This window comes from Ursus maritimus, unplaced genomic scaffold, assembly GCF_017311325.1.
Source record: "Ursus maritimus isolate PB19 unplaced genomic scaffold, ASM1731132v1 scaffold_25, whole genome shotgun sequence".
Classification (NCBI taxonomy): domain Eukaryota; kingdom Metazoa; phylum Chordata; class Mammalia; order Carnivora; family Ursidae; genus Ursus; species Ursus maritimus.
The window spans coordinates 40,336,531-40,356,178 of NW_024425008.1; the positions used below are offsets into that span (position 1 = coordinate 40,336,531).

The window sequence follows — 19,648 nt, forward strand, 5'->3', positions numbered from 1 at the left end:
AGTTAACATCCCTCACCACACAGTTACAAATTTGTTTTTTCTTGTGATGAGAACTTTTAACATTTACTCTCTTTGCAACTTTCAAGTATACTATAAGGTATTGTTACCTGTAGTCACCATGCATACATTACATCCCCAGGACTAATTTAACTTATAACTGGAAGTTTGTGCCTTTTGACCCCTTCACTGATTTTGCTCCCCACCCCCCAACTCTGGCAACCACTAATTTGTTGTCTGTATGTATGAATTTGTTTGTTTTTTTAGATTCAACATATAGTGAGATCATAGAGTATTTTTTTTCTCTGACTTATTTCACCTACTGTAATGTATTAAAGCTCCATCCAATTTGTTGTAAATGACAGGATTTCCTTTTTAATGGCTAAATAATATTCCACTGTGTGTGTGTGTGTGTGTGTGTGTGTGTGTGTACACAAACTTCTTTATCCACTCATCTAACAATGGACACTTAAGTTGTTTCCATGTCTTAGCTATTGTTAGTAATGCTGCTATGAACATGTGGGTATGTATATCTTTTCTGGGTAGTGGTTTAATTTTTTTTTTTGGATAAATACATAGACATGGAATTGCTAGACCATACGATAGTTTCTATTTTAAAATTTTTGAGGAACATGTTTTTGTTTCTCTTTTGTGTTGTTTAGGACAGTTTTTTTTAAGTTTTAAATTTAATTCCACTTAGTTAACATACAGTGTTATATTAGTGTAAAGCGTACAATATACTGATTCATAATTCTATATATTGCTCAGTGCTTATCATAATAAATGTACTCTTAATCCCCATCATCTATTTCACCCATTCCCCCACCCACCTCCCCTCTGGTAACTATCAGTTTGTTCTCTATAGTTGAGTCTTTTTTTCGGTTTGTTTCTTTTTTTCCCCTTTGTTTGTTTCTTAAATTCCATATATAAGGGAAATCATACGGTATTTGTCTTTCTGTGACTGACTTTGCTTAGCATTATACTCTCCAGCTCCATTCGTGTTGTTTCAAACGGCACGATTTCATTCTTTTTTGTGGCTGAATAATATTCCATTGCATATATACACCACATCTTTATCCATTCATCTGTGGATAGACACTTGGGCTGCTTCCATATCTTAACTATTTTAAACAGTGTTACAGTGAACACGGGGTGCATATATCTTTTCGAATTAGTGTTTTTATATTCTTTGGGTAAACACCCAGTAGTGTGATTGCTGAATCATAGGGTAGTTGTATTTTTAATTCTTTGAGGAACCTCCATACTGTTTTCCCCTGTGGCTGCACCATTTTGCATTCCTACCAACAGTACAAAAGGGTTCCTTTTTCTCCACATCCTTCCCAACACCTGTTGTTTCGTGTTGTTGATTTTAGTTATTCTGACATGTCAGGTGATATCTCTTGCAGTTCTGATTTGCATTGCCCTGATGGTTAAGTGATGATGAGCATCTTTTCATGTGAAGGTTGGTCATCTGTATGTCTTCTTTGGAAACCTGTCTGTGTCTTCTAACCATTTTCTAATTGGATTGTTTGTTTCTTGGGTGTTGAATTTTATAAGTTCTTTATATATTTTGGATACTAGCCCTTTATCAGATATGTCATTTGCAGATATCTTCTCCCATTCCATAGGTTATATTTTAGTTTTGTTGATTGTTTTCCTTCATGTGCAGAAGCTTTTTATTTTAATGTACTCCCAATGGTTTATTTTTGTTTTTGTTTCCCTTGCCTCAGGGAACCTATCTAGAAAAAAGTTGGTATGGCCAGTGTCAAAGATGTTACTGCCTGTGTTCTCTTCTAGAATTTTTATGGGTTCAGGTCTCACATTGAGGTCTTTAATCCATGTGGAATTTATTTTTGTGTATGGTGTAAGAAAGTGGTCCAGTTTCTTTTATTGCATATTGCTGTCCAGTTTTCCCAACATCGTTTGTTGAAGAGACTTCTTTTTCCCATTGGATATTCTTTCTTGCTTTGTCAGAGACCATATAATTGTGGTTTTATTGGGGATGTCTGGGTGGCTCAGTCAGTTAAGTGTCTGCCTTCAGCTCAGGTCATGATCCTGGGGGCCTGGGATTGAGCCCCTTCTCCCTCTACCTCTGACTCTCCCCCTGCTTGTGCTTGCTCTCTCTCTCTCTCTCTCTCTCAAATAAATAAATAATTAAAATCTTAAAAAAAAAAAAAAGCACAGAATTAAAAAAATTGTGGGTTTTTTTCTGGGTTTTCTATTCTGTTTCATTGACATCTATATGTCTATTTTTGTACCAGTACCATACTGTTTTGATTACTACATCTTTGTAATATAACTCGAAGTCTGTAATTGTGATGCCTCCAGCTTTGTTTTTCTTTTTCAAGATTGCTTTGGCTATTCAGGGTCTTTTGTAGTTCCGTACACATTTTAGGATTGTTATAGTTCTGTGAAAAATGCTGTTAGTATTTTGATAGAGATTGCATCAAATGTAGATTGCTTTGGGTATGATGGGCATTTTAACAATATTCTTCAGATCCATAAGCTTGGAATGTCTTTCCATTGCTTTGTGTTGTCTTCCATTTCTTTCCTCAGTGTTTTATAGTTTTCAGAGTACAGGTCTTTCACCTCTTTGGTTAAGCTTATTCCTAGATATCTTACTATTTTTGGTGCAATTATGAATGGGATTCCTTTCATAATTTCATGTTCTGCTGGTTCATTATTGGTATATAAGAAAACAATAGAGTTCTGTACATTGATTTCGTATCCTGCCTCTTTACTGAATTCATTTATCAGTTCTAGCAGTTTTTTGGTGGAGTATTTTTGGTTTTCTATGTATAGTATTATGGCATCTGCAAATAGTGAAAGTTTTACTTCTTCTTACCATTTTAGATGCCTCTTATTTCTTTTTGTTGTCTGATTGCCGTGGCTAGGATTTCCAGTACTATACTGAATAGAAGTGGTGAGAGTGGACATCCCTGTCTTGCTCCTGATCTTAGGGGAGAAACTCTCAGTTTTTCCCCATTGAGGATGATGTTAGTTGTGGGTTTTTCATAAATGGCCTTTATTATATTGGAAAGATGTTCTCTCTACACTTCCTTTTTTGAGGGTTTTTGTCATGAATGGATATTGTACTTTGTCAGAAGCTTTTTCAACATCTACTGAAATGATTGTATGGTTTTTATCCTTTCTCTTGTTGATGTAATAATATACCACATTATTGATGTGCAAATATTGAACTATCCTTGCATCCCAGGAATAAATCTCACTTGATTGTGGTGAAAGATTTTTTAAATATATTTTTCAGTTTGGTTTGGTAGTATTTTCTTGAGCATTTTTTGCACCTATGTTCATCAGAGATATTGTCCTGTAGTTCCCTTTTTTTTTTTTTTGGTGGTATCTTTTTCTGGTTTTGGAATCAGGGTAATGCTGGCCTCAGGGAATGAATTTGGAACTTTTCCTTCCTTTTCTATCTTTTGGAATAGTTTGAGAAGAATAGGTATTAACTCTTCTTTAAATGTTTGATAGAATTCACCTGGAAGCCATCTGTTCTTGGACTTTTGTTTGTTCAGAGTTTTTTGGTTACTGATTCAATTTCTTTGCTGGTAATTGGTCTGTTCAAATTTTCCATTTCTTCCTGATTCTGTTTTGTTTCTAGGTTATATGTTATATGTTTCTAGGAATTTATTCGTTTCTTCTAGGTTGTTCAGTTGTTGACATATTGTTTTTCATAATATTTTCTTATAATTGTTTTTATTTCTGTGGTGTTTTATTTCTCCTCTCTCATTTGTGATTTTATTTATTACAGTCCTTTCTCTTTTTTTCTTGACAGGTCTGGGTAGAGATTTATCCATTTTATTGATTTTTTAAAAAGATTTATTTATTTATTTTAAAGAAAGAGAAAGCATGAGCTGGAGGGGCAGAGGGACAGGGAGAGGGAAGCTCAAGCATACTCTGTGCTGAACGTGGAGCCTGACACAGGGCTTGATCCCACAACCCCAAGATCACTACCTGAGCTGAAACCAGGAGTCAGACAGATGCCTGACCAACTGCACCACACAGGTGCCCCTTTATTGATTTTTTTTTAAAGAACCAGCTTCTGGTTTCATTGATCTGTCCTATTGTTGTTGTTTTTTAAGTTTCTATATCATTTATTTCTGCTCTAATCCTTATTGTTTCCTTCCTTCTGCTGGCTTTAGGTTTTGTTTGTTGTTCTTTGTAGCTCCTTTATGTGTAAAGTTAGTTGTTTATTTGAGATTTTTCCTGCTTCTTGAGGTCGGATTGTATTGCTATAAACTTTCCTCTTAGAACTGCTTTTCCTGCACCCCAAGGTTTTTGACGCATTGTACTTCTATTTTTATTTGTTTTCATTTACTTTTTAATTTCTTCTTTTATTTCTGGTTGACCCATTCATTGTTTAGTAGCATGTTATTTAACCTCCATGTATTTGTAGTCTTCCAGATATTTTCTCATGGTTGACTTCTAGCCATTGTGGTCAGAAAAGATGCATGAAATGACTTCAGTCTTTAATTGGTTGAGGCTTGTTTTGTGACCGAATGTGTGATCTCTTCTGGAGAATGTTGTATGTGGACTTGAAAAGAATGTGTATTCTTCTGGTTTAGGATGGAATGCTCTGAATACATCTGTTAAGTCTGTCTGGTCCAGTGTGTCATTCAAAGCCCTTGTTTCCTTGTTGTTTTTTTCTGTTTAGATGATCTGTGAGTGGGGTGTTAAAATCCTCTGCTATTATTGTATTATTATTGATTGGTTCCTTTATGTTTGTTATTAACTGTTTTATGTATTTGGGTATTCCTATGTTGGGTGTATAAATATTTATAATTGTTATATCCTCCTGTTGGATTGTCATCTTTATTATTATGTAGTGTCCTCCTTTGTCTGTTGTTACAGTCTTTGTTTTAAAGTCTAGTTTGTTCAATGTAAGTATGGCTTTCTTTTGATATACATTTGCATGATAGATGTTTCTCCATTCTGTCACTTTCAATCTGCATGTGTCTTTAGGTCTAAAATAAATCTTTGTAGGCAGCATATAGATGGGTCTTGTTTTAGCCATTTTTACCCTATGTCTTTTGATTGCAGCCTTTAGTCCATTTATAGTCAAAGTAATTATTTATAGATATGTGTTCATTGCCATTTTTTTACTTGTGTTGTGGTTGTTTCTGAAGATTTTCTCTGATCCTTTCTTGTCTTTCTCTCATTCATGGTTTGCTGGTTTTCTTTAGTGATATATTTGGATTTCGTTTTCTTTATTCTTTGCATATTTATTAGTGGTTTTTGATTTATGGTTACCGTTAGGTTTGTATATAGCTTCTTCTCCATATAGCAGTCTATATTAAATTGAAGGTCATTTAAGTTTGAATCCATTCTTTACTCCTTCCCACATTTTAGGTATATGGTGTCATATTTTACATCCTTTTATTTTGTGAGTTCCTTGATTGATATTTTTCAAAAATATTCTTTTTTACTGCTTTTGTGTTACCTTCATACTATTGTTTTTGGTCTTTCCTTTCCACTCGAAGAGTCCCCTCAATACTTCTTGAAGGGCTGGTTTGGTGGTCATGAACACCTTTAGTTTTTGTTTGTCTAGGGAACTCTTTTTTTTTTTTTCTTTTAAGATTTTATTTATTTATTTGACAGGGAGAGAGCAGGAGAGCACCAGCAGGGGGAGTGGCAGAAGGAGAAGGAGAATTCTGCAGGCTCCCCCCTGGGCAGGGAGCCCGATGCAGGGCTTGATCCCAGGAACCAGGTGCCATTGTCTAGGGAACTCTTTATCTCTCCTTCTATTCTGAATGATAGCCTTCCTGGATATAGTATTCTTGGCTGCAGATTTTTTTTTTTCAGCCCTTCGAGTATATCATGCCACTTTCTTATGGCTTGGAAAGTGTGCTGAAAAAACTCCTGATAATCTTATGGGGCTTCCCTTGTATGTAACTGTCTCCTTTTGTCTTTCTGCTTTAAGATTTTTTTCTTTATCACTATATTTTCCATTTTAATTATATTATGTCTTGGGGTGGATCTGCTTTTGTTGATTTTGTTAAGGGTTCTATGTGCCTCTAAGATCTGGATATTTATTTCCTTCCCTGGATTAGGGCAATTTTCAGCTATTATTTATTCAAATAAATTTTCTGCCCCCTTTTCTCTCTCTCCTTCTTCTGGGACTCCTATAATGTGAATGTTATTACATTTGATAGAGTCACTGAGTTCCCTAAGTCTATTCTCGTTTTGCATAATTCTTTTTTCTTTCTTTTGTTCAGCTTGACTACTTTCCATTACTCTGTTTTCTAGGTCATTAATTTGTTCTGCTTCTTTCATTCTGTTGTTCATCCTATCAAGCATGTTTTTCATTTCATTTATTGAGCCCTTGTCTCTGCTTTGTTATTCCTATGTTAAGGGTCTCAGTCATGTCTTCCGTCCCTTTCTCAAGTCCAGTGACGATGTTATGATCATTGCTTTAAATTCTCCATCAGGCATGTCTTCTCATTTTGTCTGTCTCTGTGCCTGCTTCTCTGTGTTAGGAAAGTCAGGTACTTCTCCTATTCCTTTTTTTTTTTTAAGATTTTATTTATCGAGAGAGAGAATGCATGCACACGAGTTGGGGGAGGGACAGAGGAAGAGGGAGAAGCAAACTCCCTGCTGAGCAGGGAGCCTGACACTGCGCTTGATCCCAGAACCCTGAGTTCATGACCTGAACTGAAGGCAGATGCCCAACTAACTGAGCCACCCAGGCACCCCGATACTTCTCCTACTCTTAAGGGTAATAGCCTTGTGAAAAATTGGTCCTATAGTGCCCTGCCATGTGATGTCCTCTGTTCCCCAGGGCCTGGTGCTTCTGAGAGTGTCTCCAGTGTGTGCTGTTTGGGCTCTGCTATTGTGTCCTGGCCATTTTTTCCTTAAGGCTAGTCATCAGCAGAGGCTGTCTGCCTACTGTGGGCAGTATTTGGTCCCTGGCCTGAATGTGGCAAGTTTTAACTGGGTGTGCTCTTATCTGCTTGTGAACTGAGACCAGCTGTCAGAACTGAGGCCCTGGAAAACCAGGGTTGGAAGATGGGGTGTGGGCAAGGGTTTGGGCCCGTTTTCTGGGCAAGGGGGCCCGCCTTGCTGTGACGGAGGTAAGCATGAGTGGGACAGGCAGTTCCACCAGAGCTTGGGGGGGACTAGGCTTGGTGTAGCAAGTTAGGTAACGAGTGTTGGTGCTCTGCTGGTTCCCACGGATGGCCTCATGCTTATGCTGAGGGGTGAGGGAGGGAAATGGTGCCTACCCGGTCCTTTGTTCCAGGAGGGGTCTCTCCATGACTGCTTCCTCTCTGGCACACACCCCAAGAAGAGCCAATAACCTCCCCATTATGTGCCGTAGGCACTCTTCAGATTGCTGTTTCCATGCTGTGTGTCACAGGCTGTTTTCCCTGCCTTCTGTCCAAGAGCGGCCCCAATGCTTTGGGGCTCTCGCAGAGCCAAGCACACTGACCTTTAAAACTCTAGGCTTTAACCACCACTGGTTGTACGAAATTCAGCCCCGCTCACTTTCCAAACCAATTGCTATGGGGAACCATCTCCTCCGTGCACTCCCCTGTGTGCTAGTCTGTCTCTCGCCCTTCTCAACTGTGGCTCCCTTCCCATCACAGCAGTCATGATCCATTTCTCTCCCAAACTGTGTCTCTGCACTTCCTACCTTCTTCAGTGTGGCCTTTTCTCTACCTTTAGTTGTGGAATTTGTTCTTCCAGTCTTCAGGTTGAAGACTGGGGGTGTTTAGGATGATTTGATAATTATCGAGTTGTATTTGTGGAGCAAGGTGAGCCTAGGGTCTTCCTACTCTACTGCCATCTTTCCTCACCCCTCTGTTTTTGTTTTTTTGAGGAATGCTGTTTTCCATTGTAGTTGCACCAATTTATGTACTCACCAATAGAGCACAAGTGTTCCCATTTCTCCACATCCTCACCAACACTTGTTATCTCTTGTCTTATTGATAATAGCCATTCTAACAGGTGTAAAGGAATAGCTCATTGTGGTTTTGATTTGTATTTCCCTGATGATGAGTGATGTTGAACACCGTTTCATGTGTCTGTTGGCCAGCTGTATGTCTTTTTAGCAAAATGTCTATTCCTCTGATCATTTTTTAATCAGATTGGGTTTTTTTTTTTTGCTATCAAGTTGTATGAATTCTTTTTTTTAAGAAAAGATTTTATTTATTTGAGAGAGATTGAGAGAGAGAGATCACAAGCAGGGGGAAAGGGTATAGGGAGAAGCAGATTCCCTGCTGAACAGGGAGCCCAATGCAGGACTTGATCCCAGGACACTGGGATCAATGACAACATAAGGGAAGATAAAAATAAATACCAGTGGAAATTTCTAGTTGAGATCCAGCTCCTCTCTCAGCTCTATCCCCTGTGGTGACCATTTGCTCCTCATTACAAATGTTCTCTTGTTCCTCGGACATTCCACATACCGAATTCTAATGTGCTGTTTGTTTATTTAGACTTTAATGTGCCTTACTTTGTAGCTGGCTTTCAAGTAGCCTTCCCGTTTATTCCAAGAATTCTTAAAATACAAATTGGAGGATCTAGGATTAGACACTAGGGATTTATTCCTGATTTACTAGGGTGATCCTGGAAACACTAGGTAAATTCCCTGTGAGTGATCTCCCTTGTAAATGGAATTGATGTTTACTAAATAAAGGCACCGCCAGTACAATAAAGTAACAAAGTATCAAAGGTAAGTATAGTAAAAGTAGATTCAAAAATTATGAATAACTTCTAGAACATCAGTGTTGACAGCTAATAGAGCCACAAAAGAGGAGTAAGTATTTTTTGATAAGGATTGCATTGAATCTGTAGATTACTTTGGGTAGAATAGACATTTTAACAATGTTAATTCTTCCAGTCCATGAGCATGGAGTACCTTTCCATTTATTTGTGACTTCTTCAGTTTATTTCATTAATATCTTATAGTTTCCAGTGTATAGGTCTTTTACCTCCTTAGTTAAATATATTTCTAGGCATTTTATTCTTTTGAAGCAATTGCAAGAAGAACTGTATTTTTAATTTCTTTTTCAGGTAGTTTGTTATTAGTGTATAGAAACACAATTGAGGATACCTGGGTGGCTCAGTCATTAAGTGTCTGCCTTCAGGTTAGGTCATGATCCCAGGGTCCTGGGATTGAGGCCCACATCAGGCTCCCTGCTCAGAGGGGAGTCTGCTTCTCCCTTTCCCTCTGCCTGTTGCTCCCCCTGCTTGTGCGCGCTCTCTCTCTCTCTCAAATAAATAAATAAATAAATAAGAAAAAGAAACACAATTGATTTTTGTATGTTGATTTTGTATCCTGCAACTTTACTGAATTTGTTTATTCCAACAGTTTTTTGGTGAAGTTTGTTAGGGTTTTCTATATATAGTATCATGTCATCTGCATATAGAGACAGTTTACTTCTTCCTTTCTGATTTGGATGCCCTTTATTGCTTTGTCTTGCATAATTCCTCTAGCTAGGACTCCCAGTACCATTTTTTAAAGATTTTATTTATTTTTTATTTTTTTTTAAAAGATTTTATTTATTTATTTGGAGAGAGAGAGAGAGCACAAGGAGGGGGAACAGCAGGCAGAGGGAGAAGCAGGCTCCCCACTGAGCAAGGAGCCTGATGCGGGACTTGATCCCAGGATGCTAGGATCATGACCCGAGCCAAAGACAGACGCTTAACTGAATGAGCCACCCAGGCGTCCTTATTTATTTATTTTAGAGAGAGGGAGGGAGAGAGAGGAGAGCAAGAACAGGGGAGGAGCAGAGGGAGGAGTCATGGCTGAGCCCAACGCAGGTCTTGATTCCATGACCTGGGGATCAGTGACCCAAGTCAAAACCAAGAGTTGGATGCTCAACCAACTGAGCCACCCAGTTGCCCCCTCCCAGTACTATTTTATTATTTATTTATTTATTTATTTTTAAAGACTTTATTTGAGAGAAAGAGCATGAGTGGGAGGGGAAGGGTTATAGGGAGAAGCAGACTCCCGGCTGAGCGGGAAGCCTGATGTGGGGCTTATCCCAGGACGTGGGATCATGACCTGAGCTGAAAGCAGACACTTAACCAACTGAGCCACCCAGGTGCCCCTCTCGGTACTATTTTAAATGAAAATGATGACAGTAGACATCCTTGTCTTGTTCCTGATCTTAGAGGAAAAGCTTTCAGTTTTTCACCATTGAGTATGATGTTAGTCATGGGTTCATTATATATTGCCTTTACTGTGTTGAGGTATGTTCCCTCTATACCCACTCTGTTGAGGGTTTTTATCATGAATGGATGTTGTATTTTGTCAAATGCTTATTCTGCATCTATTAAGATGATTACATGATTTTTATCCCTAATTTTGTGTATGTTCTGTATCATCTTGATTGATTTATGGATGGTGAACCATCCTTGCATCCCAGGAATAAATCCCACTTTATAGTGTATGAACCTTTTAATGTATTGTTGAATTCAGTTTGCTAATATTTTGTTGAGGAGCTTTGTGTCTATTCATAAGGATATTGGCCTGTGGTTTCCTTTTCTTGTAATGCCTTTATCTGGTTTAGATATTTAATCCTGGCCTCATAAAATAAGTTCAGAATTGTTCCCTCCTCTTCACTTTTTCGGAAGTGTTTGAGAAGGATTGGTATTAATTCTTTAAACATTTGGTAGAATTCACTAGGGAAGCCATCTGGACTTTTGTTTGTTGGAGGTTTACTGATTCAGTCTCCTTACTAGTAATTAGTCTGTTCAGATTTTCTATTACTTCATGATTCAGTCTTTGTGCAATTGTATGTTTGTAGGAATGTATCCATTTTTTCTACATTATCCAGTTTGTTGGCATATAATCATAGTAGCCTCTTATGATTCTTTGTATTTTGTTGTATCAGTTGTAATGTCTCTTTTTTTTCCTTGGTGATTCTAGCTAAATATTTATCTTTTCAAAAACCAGCTCTTGGTTTCATTGATCTTTTCTATTATCCTTTTAGTCTCTACTTCATTTATTTCTGCTCTGATATTTGTTGTTTCCCTCCTTCTCCTAACTTTGGTCTTAGTTTGTTCTTCTTCTAGCTCCTTTAGGTATAAAGTTAGGTTGTCTATTTGAGGTTTTTCTTATCTCCTTTGTTGTTGTTTCTTTGTTTTTGTTTTGTTTTTGATTGGTTGCACAAAGAAAACTTTATTTGCAGCAAATAAGGAGATCGTGGCAAATGGCTTCCAAAGCCAAGACTCGAGGTCTTTCTTATTTCTTAATGTAGGTGTTTATCACTATGAACTTCCCTCTTCGAACTATTTTTGCTGCATCCCATAAATTCTGGTATGTTATTTTCCCATTTTCGTTTGTCTCAAAATTTGCGTTCTATTTTTATTTCTTCTTTTACCTGTTCGTTGTTTGGTAACATGTTGTTTAATCTCCACATATTTGTCAATTTTCCAGTTTTCTTCTTGTAATTGTTTTTTAGTTTCATACCCTTGTGGTTGGAAAAAAAATGCTTGATATGATTTCAAACCTCTTACAATTTTTTTCGAGAGAGAGGGAGAGAGTGCACGCATGAGTTGGGGCAGGGAGGGCCAGAGGGAGAGAATCTTTAGGAGTGCTAAGCATGGAGCCCAACACAGGGCTCAGTCTCACAACCCTGAGATCATTACCTGAGCCAAAATCAAGAGTCAGACACTTAACCGACTGAATCACCCAGGTGCCCTTCAGTTTTCTTAAATTTATTAAGGCTTATTTTGTGGCCTTACATATGATCTATCCTGGAGATTGTTCCATGTGTGCTTGAGAAAAATGTGTATTCTGCTGCTTTTGGTTGGAATGTTCTGTAAATGTCTGTTAAGTCCACCTGGTTTAACATATGAAGTCCAGTGTTTCTTTATTGATTTTCTGTCTGGATGATCTATCCAATGATGACAATGAGGTATTGAAGCCCCCTACTATTATTGTATTGCTGTCTATTTCTCTCTTAGGTTTATTACTATTTGCTTTGTATGTTTAGGTGCTTCTAGGTTGGGTACCTGTAAATTTACAAATGTTATATCATCTTATTGGATTGACCCCTTTATCATTATATAATGAACTTCTTTTTCTCTTGTTACAGGTTTGTCTTAAAGTCTCTTTTTTCTAATATAAGTATAGCTACTTCAGCTTTCATTTGCTTTCCATTTGCATGAACTATCTTTTCCCATTCCTTCCCTTTAGTCTGTGTGTGTCCTTAAAGCTGAAGTGAGTCCCTTATAGGCAGCATACAGTTGGGTCATACGTTAAAAAAGAAAAAAGTCATTTCAGCTACTCTTTGTCTTTTGATTGGAGAATTTAGTCCATTTACATTTTTTAAAGATTTATTTATTTATTTTAGAGCCCAGGGGGAGGAAGGACAGAGGGGAAGGGAGAGACAGAATATCAAGCAGGCTCCCCGCAGAGCGCAGAGCCCAACACGGGGTTCAGTCTCATGACCCTGAGATAATTAAACTGAGCCAAAACCAAGAGTCGGACACTTAACCGACTGAGCCACCCAGGCACCCCTAGTCCCTTTACATTTAAAGTAATTATCGATAAGTATGGGCTTACTGCCATTTTGTTCATTGTTTTCTAATTACTTTGTTCCTTCCTTTATCTTCTGCTCTCTTCCTTTTTGACTGGATAATTTTCTGTAGAGGTGTACTTAGATTCCTTTATCTTTATCTTTTGTGTATCTAGTATAGGTCTTGCTTTGTGGTTACAATAAGGCTTACATAAAACATCTTATATTTGTAACAGTCTATTTTACGTTTTAACAACTTAAGTCCAGACTCATTCTAAAGCTCTGCAATTTTACTGCCCCCATTTTATGTTTTTGATTAAACAGTTTACATCTTTTTAATCTGTGTATCCATTGACAAATTATTTTTACTACTTTTGTCTTTCAAACTTCATACTAGATTTATAAGTGATTAACCTACCACCAGTGCAACATTAGATTATTCTGAATTTAACTATATATTTACCTTTACCTGTGAAATTTATACTGTCACATGTTTTCCCATTACTAATTAGCCTCCTTTCATTTCAGCTTAAACAATTCCTTTAACATTTCTTGTAAGTCCAGTGTAGTGGTGCTAAGCTCCAGTTTTTGCTTGTCTGGAAAACCCGCCGCCCCCTTTTCTTTTTTTTAAGATTATTTATTTATTTATTAGAGAGAGAGAGAGAATATATTATGATACTCCTTTCTGACCCATAAGGTTTTTGTTGAAAAAATTTGGTACTCTTCTTTTAAGATTGATTTATTTATTTGAGAAAGAGAGCATGAGGGAGAGGGGTAGAGAGAGAGGGAGAGAGCATCTCAAGCAGAGTTCACACTGAGTGCAGAGCCTGACACAGGGCTTGATTTCACAACCCTGAGATTGTGACCTGAACTGAAACCAAGAGTCAGACACTTAACTGACTGTACCACCCAGGCGCCCCTTGTTGATAGTTTTATAGGGATTTCCTTACACATGACAAGTTGTCTTTCTCTTGCTGTTTGTATTTTCTCCTTGTCTTTAACTTTTGATAACTTAATTATAGTTTGTCTTAAGCTATCTTTATTCTTTTTCATTTTTTTTTCTTTTTGCTCCTCTTATTGGCTGAGTTCTAATGCCCTGCCTTAGAGTTTGCTGATTTTTCTTCCACTTCATCTGCCGTTAAAAACTTCTATTGAGTTTTTCAGTTCGATTATTGAATTCTTCAGCTCTGTGATTTCTGTTTGGTATTTTCCTTTATTTTCTGTCTCTTTGATGAAATTCTCATTTTGTTCATGCATTGTTTTCCTGACCTTAGCAAGCATCTTTATGACCATTTTTTTGAACTTTTTGTCAGGAAAATCACTTATCTCTATTTCATTAAGGTCTTTCTCTGAGGTTTTATCTTATTGTTTTGTTTGGAACATGTTACTCCGCTCAGTTTTCTTGACTCTGTTGATTTGCTTTAGATAAAACAACCACCTTTCTCATTCTTGACGGAGTGGTCTCATTTAGGTGATGAACCTTATTCAATATTGAGCTCCTCATGGTTTTCTCTCAAAGCTGTGTGATTGTCCAAGTGACCTTTTATGTTCTTAGTAGTTAAGGGTGTGCCAATATCATATCTGTCAGTGTCCCAAAGGGGAGGATTCCGGTCGGCAGTAAATGCAGACTAATTAGAAGCCAGACCCTCAAGGAACATCTTTTTTTTTTTTCCTTTCCTTTTAAAAAATTTGCATTCTGATATCAGATCAAGTGTAGAGATCTTATAGTTATTAAAGTCTGTAGTAAAACCTTTTAATCACTGATCAGAACTGATTAGTCTTTCATACACAGACATCACCCCCTGCCATATTTCATTCATCCGTCAAGAAGTTCTCAGTTATCCATGGTCACCTTTATAAACATACACACACACGCGTGCTCATGTGCACGCCCCCCCCTGCCCACACACACATTCCTAACTCTAGACATAAACCCTTATTGTTTTAAATTAATTTTTCTTCTCAGAACTACAAAGATCATGCATCAGGTAGACTGGAAGGCCTCTGATGCTCAGATTTGGGTGTTTTTATCATTGATCCACTCCCTTGAAAGCATGTAAATATACTTCCTCCAGGGGCAGACTGGGAGATGTGTTTTTCTGTCGGCTGCCTCTGCACATCAAGCCCTGGGGAGATAGGCAGTTAAGGACTGTTCATTTGTTACCATCCCATTGAACCCATGAACACAAGCCCCACTGGCCACCAGTGCCAGGTTATCAAGAGACGTGTCCTCTGCATGGTAGCCACAAAAACCAGCGTGGCAGACATGTACATAAGCTCCTTTCTCAAAGACACTGGCAATCTGGAGTGGGGCAAAGGGCAAGCACAAAAATGGTGCCTGCTGGCCCTCCTGGTTTCTGGAGAGGATGGCAATTTGCCCCTAGAGGGGTGTTAAAGTAGAAGCCTGTCCCTCAGGCCACAGCTAGTAAGATAAGCTAATAGGACTCTTTCACAAAGAGTCTACATGTTTTATCTGCTGTCTCTGTGCTGTGCCGTGCAGGGATACCTGGTTAAGAACGGTTTCTCTGTTTGTTACAGTCCTTTGGTACCCGCAAATGTAAGCCCCATTAGAGGCTTCCTCTGGGCAGCATCTACAAAAACTGGGGCATCAGACATGTGGATGAGCTCCTTTCTGGGAGATACTGATGACCTGGAGTGAGGCAGAGGGAGAACAGGAAGATACACCTACCAGCCTCCAGTTTCCGGACTGTATTAAACTGGCCTGCCCCTCAAGCCAAAGCTTTTAAGGTAAGCAAACAGCTTCTTTCCTGGAAAGATTGGGCTTGTTGGAGTCTGCTGCCTCTGAGCTGGGCCCTGGAGGTAAGCCATGGTGAGTCCACAGGTATCTTTTAAGAGCTATTAGGTCACTATAGACTGTGATCTTGTAGGTGCAAGCAAGTCCCGTTGGCTTTCAAAGGTAGATGGTTTGGGAGTCCATTTCTCAGGTGGAAGTCTTAAGAGTTGTGGTACCAACCGTGGGGTTCAAACCCTTCACTCGTCAGAAGCTGTGAGTTGTGAGTTCCCTCCCAATTGTGTGTCGCTGTGCCAGGGTTGAGGTTTATGGTGAGATTGTGTATGAGGCTTTCCTACTCATTTCAGTGTAGGTTTTTTCTCGTTTTCCTGATGTATAAGCACCAATCAGCTAGTTTCTGGATTTATTTCAGAGGGAATTATTCTGTACATAGCTGAACATTCAGTGTGTCTGTGAAAGGAGGTGAGTTCAGGATTGTCTTATGTTGCGATCTTAAACCAGAAAAACATTTTGTGGATTCTTATAAGAAATTCTGCATCAACAGTGTTTTTGATGGCACAGATAATGCTATTATGTGGGAAAACATGGCTATCAATGATTGAGTTGAGAAATGATTCGGCAATGTTGGACTCAAGAGTTTTAAGAATACCTTAATCAATTTTTTTCATTCATATTTTCCTTGTAATATTTGCACTAGAATTTTATGTAATAGTCTATGTCTAATTAAGTATAAATGGCTGTTTTGCTAGGTATGAAATTGAGTTTCCAAGTGATTAGAAAGTGTATGTTATAGTCTTTAATTGACCATCTCATTTCTTTTTTTGTGGTACCTAAACTAATGGTGTGCCTGACAGTGGATGTATCTTAGGATTTGATTAAATACGGTACATACCTTAAACATGTTCATAAACTATTTCATTTGATCCTTATATTAATACTGGGAGATAAGATGGGCATTATTATTTCCATAAGGCAAGTGAAACTCAGGTAATTTCATTTTCTTATTGGTGAAGCTATGTTATGTTTTATAGACTTTCGAACTTAACCTAATAAAATGGTTTGGTAATTTGTTTTTTATAATGTTACACCACAAATTAATAGCATTTTTACTATTGCATAGATCATGTAACATAATGACCCTTTTTTGAAAGTGTGATGTTGTAAATGAAAGATGACTGGTGGTTAAGCAAAGTGAGATTTATGTGTAGAGTTAGGGAATTCTCAGATATGACAGAAATTCCTGGAAAGGAAGCAAAGGATCAAACCTATGAGAGATGCGGTGGTATGGAAAATATCTCTATCTAATTGCATTGCATTTGTGGCATTTACTACCGTGTTATGGATAACAACATAGGTCTTGTTGTTCAGACCTTCAAAGATGGCTCATTTTCACTTAGATACCATGTGTTCACATTATATACTTGCCTGTAGCTACTGCTTGGTAGTCAGGTTCTTGCTTCCAAGTAAAAGAAACCAACTGTGAAAGGATCGATCATTAGTTTACAAAATCAATGAGAAGGCTGGAGAACCAGTCAGGCTTATAAAATGAGAGAGGCCAAGAGGGTCTAGGCAGTCCAGAACAGCTAGCTGCCCAGAGTCTGGGGCAACCAGTATTTTGGTCTTTTAGTTTCCTCCTGTCAAGAGTCCATACATTGTTGAATTTCCACATTCAGATCCCGGGCAGCCAGAAAAAGTATATGTACACTTGATTAGTAAGTATTATGCCATATATATATATGATTGAATAGAACATTTAAGATGTACATTTAATAAGGCCATTTTTAGCTATAAGGAATTGTTTATTATTACTTTTCTTTTAGAGTGCTATTAAGTACTGGAAAACCTGAAAAACATTCCCAGAGCTACAATGTTCATCCTTCTGTGGGCATGTCCATTTTATTAATTCCTTCCATGCTGAAAGTTAAAATGTACAAAGGTATTTCCCCCCACCCCGACCCCCACCCCAAATCTAAACCACTTTTATTGTGAAATATATGATTTGCCTTATTTGCTGGAATTCACCTATAAAACCAGGTATGGCTATGGGTGGCAGAGGCATTTTTAGGCATTCCTTGGTTTTTCCATTCTCCAGTGTCACTTGACTTCCATCTCTGAATTCAGTCTTTAAGTATCTAACGTATAGTTTATCTATGTATTTATTTATGTGTTGCTTACTACAAAGGTAATGAATGATTATTTTAAAATCTGTAACATTATGGAAACAAAGAGCAAAGAGTGATCAGTCCCCATAATTTTGCCTTCAGGAATAATTACTACTAACACTTTGGTAGATATTAATCCAGACTGCCTGGTTTCCATTTCCAGCTTCTCCATTTATCTGGCCACACTGGATGAGTTACTGGTCCTCACATTGCCTCAGTTTCCTCATTTCAGAGTAATAGTACTGGTTCATAAGGTTTCACAAGGACTTAATAGGAAGCGGTCAGCAGGGTTACTAGTGTAGAGTAAGTGCTTGATAAATGCCATAAATCTGTGTACATGTGTTAGTCAAGATAGACTAGATTATATCGCAGTAACAAACAACCCACCCAAATCTCAGTGGCTGAACATAACAAAAATGTATTTCTTGCTAATGCTGAATATCTTACACAGATTGACAGGGCATTTTCTCCATGCAGTCACTCATGGGCCCATGGTAATAGAGGTTCTGCCATGTTGCGGTCACACTGCAATACTTGGCGCTTTTAGTCAGCACAGCAATGAAAAGAGACTATCAGATCACACGTGGATTTGGTTTTACTGCCTCAGCCCATAATTGACATATTCCATTTCCACTTACAATTCACTAGTCAGAACTAGTAATCATAGCCCCGTCCTACTACTAGCGAGCTGTGGACATGTGGGATGTGGAGTGCAGAATATTTGGTGGGTGCTCCTACCTCTGTCAAGTCCACCTTTCCCCCCCTAGTATGGTAGATTATCCAAACTGTGTTGCAGTTTTTATGGTTTTTTTTTTAAGCTTAATGTATCATGGACATTTCCCCATATCAATACATAGTAATTCATTCATTGACTGTTTTCTTTAAAGAGTTTATTTATTTGAGAAAGAGAGAGAGAGAGCAAGTGAGCATGACTTGGGGAAAGAGGCAGAGGGAGAAGCATACTCCTTGCTGAGCAGGAAGCCCAGTGTGGGGCTCGATCCCAGGACCCTAAAATCATGACCTGAGCCCAAGGCAGACACTTAACCGACTGAGTCACCCAGATGCCCCTCACTGACCATTAATTAAGCCCTTCTATGCACTAGGCCTTGTTCTGGATGCTGGGATATACCAATGAAGAAAACATTTGATAACCCTTGCCTTAATGTAATTTATTGGATCGCAAACAGTAAGAAAGCATAATATGTTAGAAGGTGATAAATATTATGGTGACAAAAAGGAAAGGGAAGAGGCAGAGGGAGTTTCGGGAGTACGGATTTAAATAGAATGGTCATGGAAGGCCTTTGTAAGGTGCTTGGAGTTAAATTCTGAGAGGTATGAGAAATATCTTGTGATTATCTTTACAGGGAGAGCATCCCAAGAAAATAAAACTATTAGTGTGGCTTGGTGATCTGAACATGAAGACACGTTTTCCTCTTTTTGTGTATGTTTAAAAGTTTCCATGAAAAGAATTAAAAATGAAAATTAAAACTGGTATAAAACTGACATCCAGATTTTATATTACCATTTTAGAAAAGAAAAATCAGATAAAGAATTTAATAAGTATTCTCAATTAAAAAAAAAGGTTTTACCAATTTACCTCCTCAGAAACACTGTTTTAACTTGTTTCTCTACATCCCCACTGACTAGCTCTTACACGGTCCAGCACCTGATTACAGATTGTTTTGTTTATCACTGCATGTGTCGTGTATGTTAGTCTTACCTTTCCAATTATTTGTTAAACTTTTAATCGTATCTTTTTATCCCTCTTATCTTTCCCTTTAAAGTGATTGGACATATAAATTCCCTATAAAAATTACTGATTGAGAAGTAAAACTTAGTGATGACTTTAATTTAAATATAACTTCAATTGCTAATAATTCTCATAGCATTTTGCTATGTTGAGAATGAAAAAAATTAATAAATAAGCTGCACATAATATATCCACAAGCAATTTAAAAGTTTTGAGTATTAGAGAACTGTTTTAAAAATACTTGGAGTATTTTTTCAAGTAATTGGCTGGATGTGAAGTACAATTTGAATAGAGACCTTTCTTAGTCACATACTTATGATTCTTCCACTAAAAAATTTGTTTTTTCAGTGATTTACTTTCTGTTGCCATACAACTAGGCTATATTGCACAAATATTTTGAGTAAATTCTGTCAGTTTTTCCTTAAGATGACAGAGAGTCTTAACAATTAGATGACTGTGATTGAAGCAAAAAATGAAATCAGCCTTGTTCAGCCTAAAGAGT

The 19,648-nt window shown here is 37.7% G+C and overlaps 2 non-coding genes across 2 annotated transcripts; both read right to left on the reverse strand.

Moving 5' to 3' along the window:
- Positions 1-14,179: 14,179 nt before the first annotated feature.
- On the reverse strand, positions 14,180-14,248 carry LOC121105283. Its single transcript, XR_005837752.1, has one exon. It is a non-coding gene; the product is annotated as a small nucleolar RNA U2-30 (small nucleolar RNA).
- A 194-nt stretch (positions 14,249-14,442) lies between these two features.
- LOC121105284 lies at positions 14,443-14,521 on the reverse strand. The gene has a single exon (XR_005837753.1). It is a non-coding gene; the product is annotated as a small nucleolar RNA U2-19 (small nucleolar RNA).
- Positions 14,522-19,648: the final 5,127 nt, after the last annotated feature.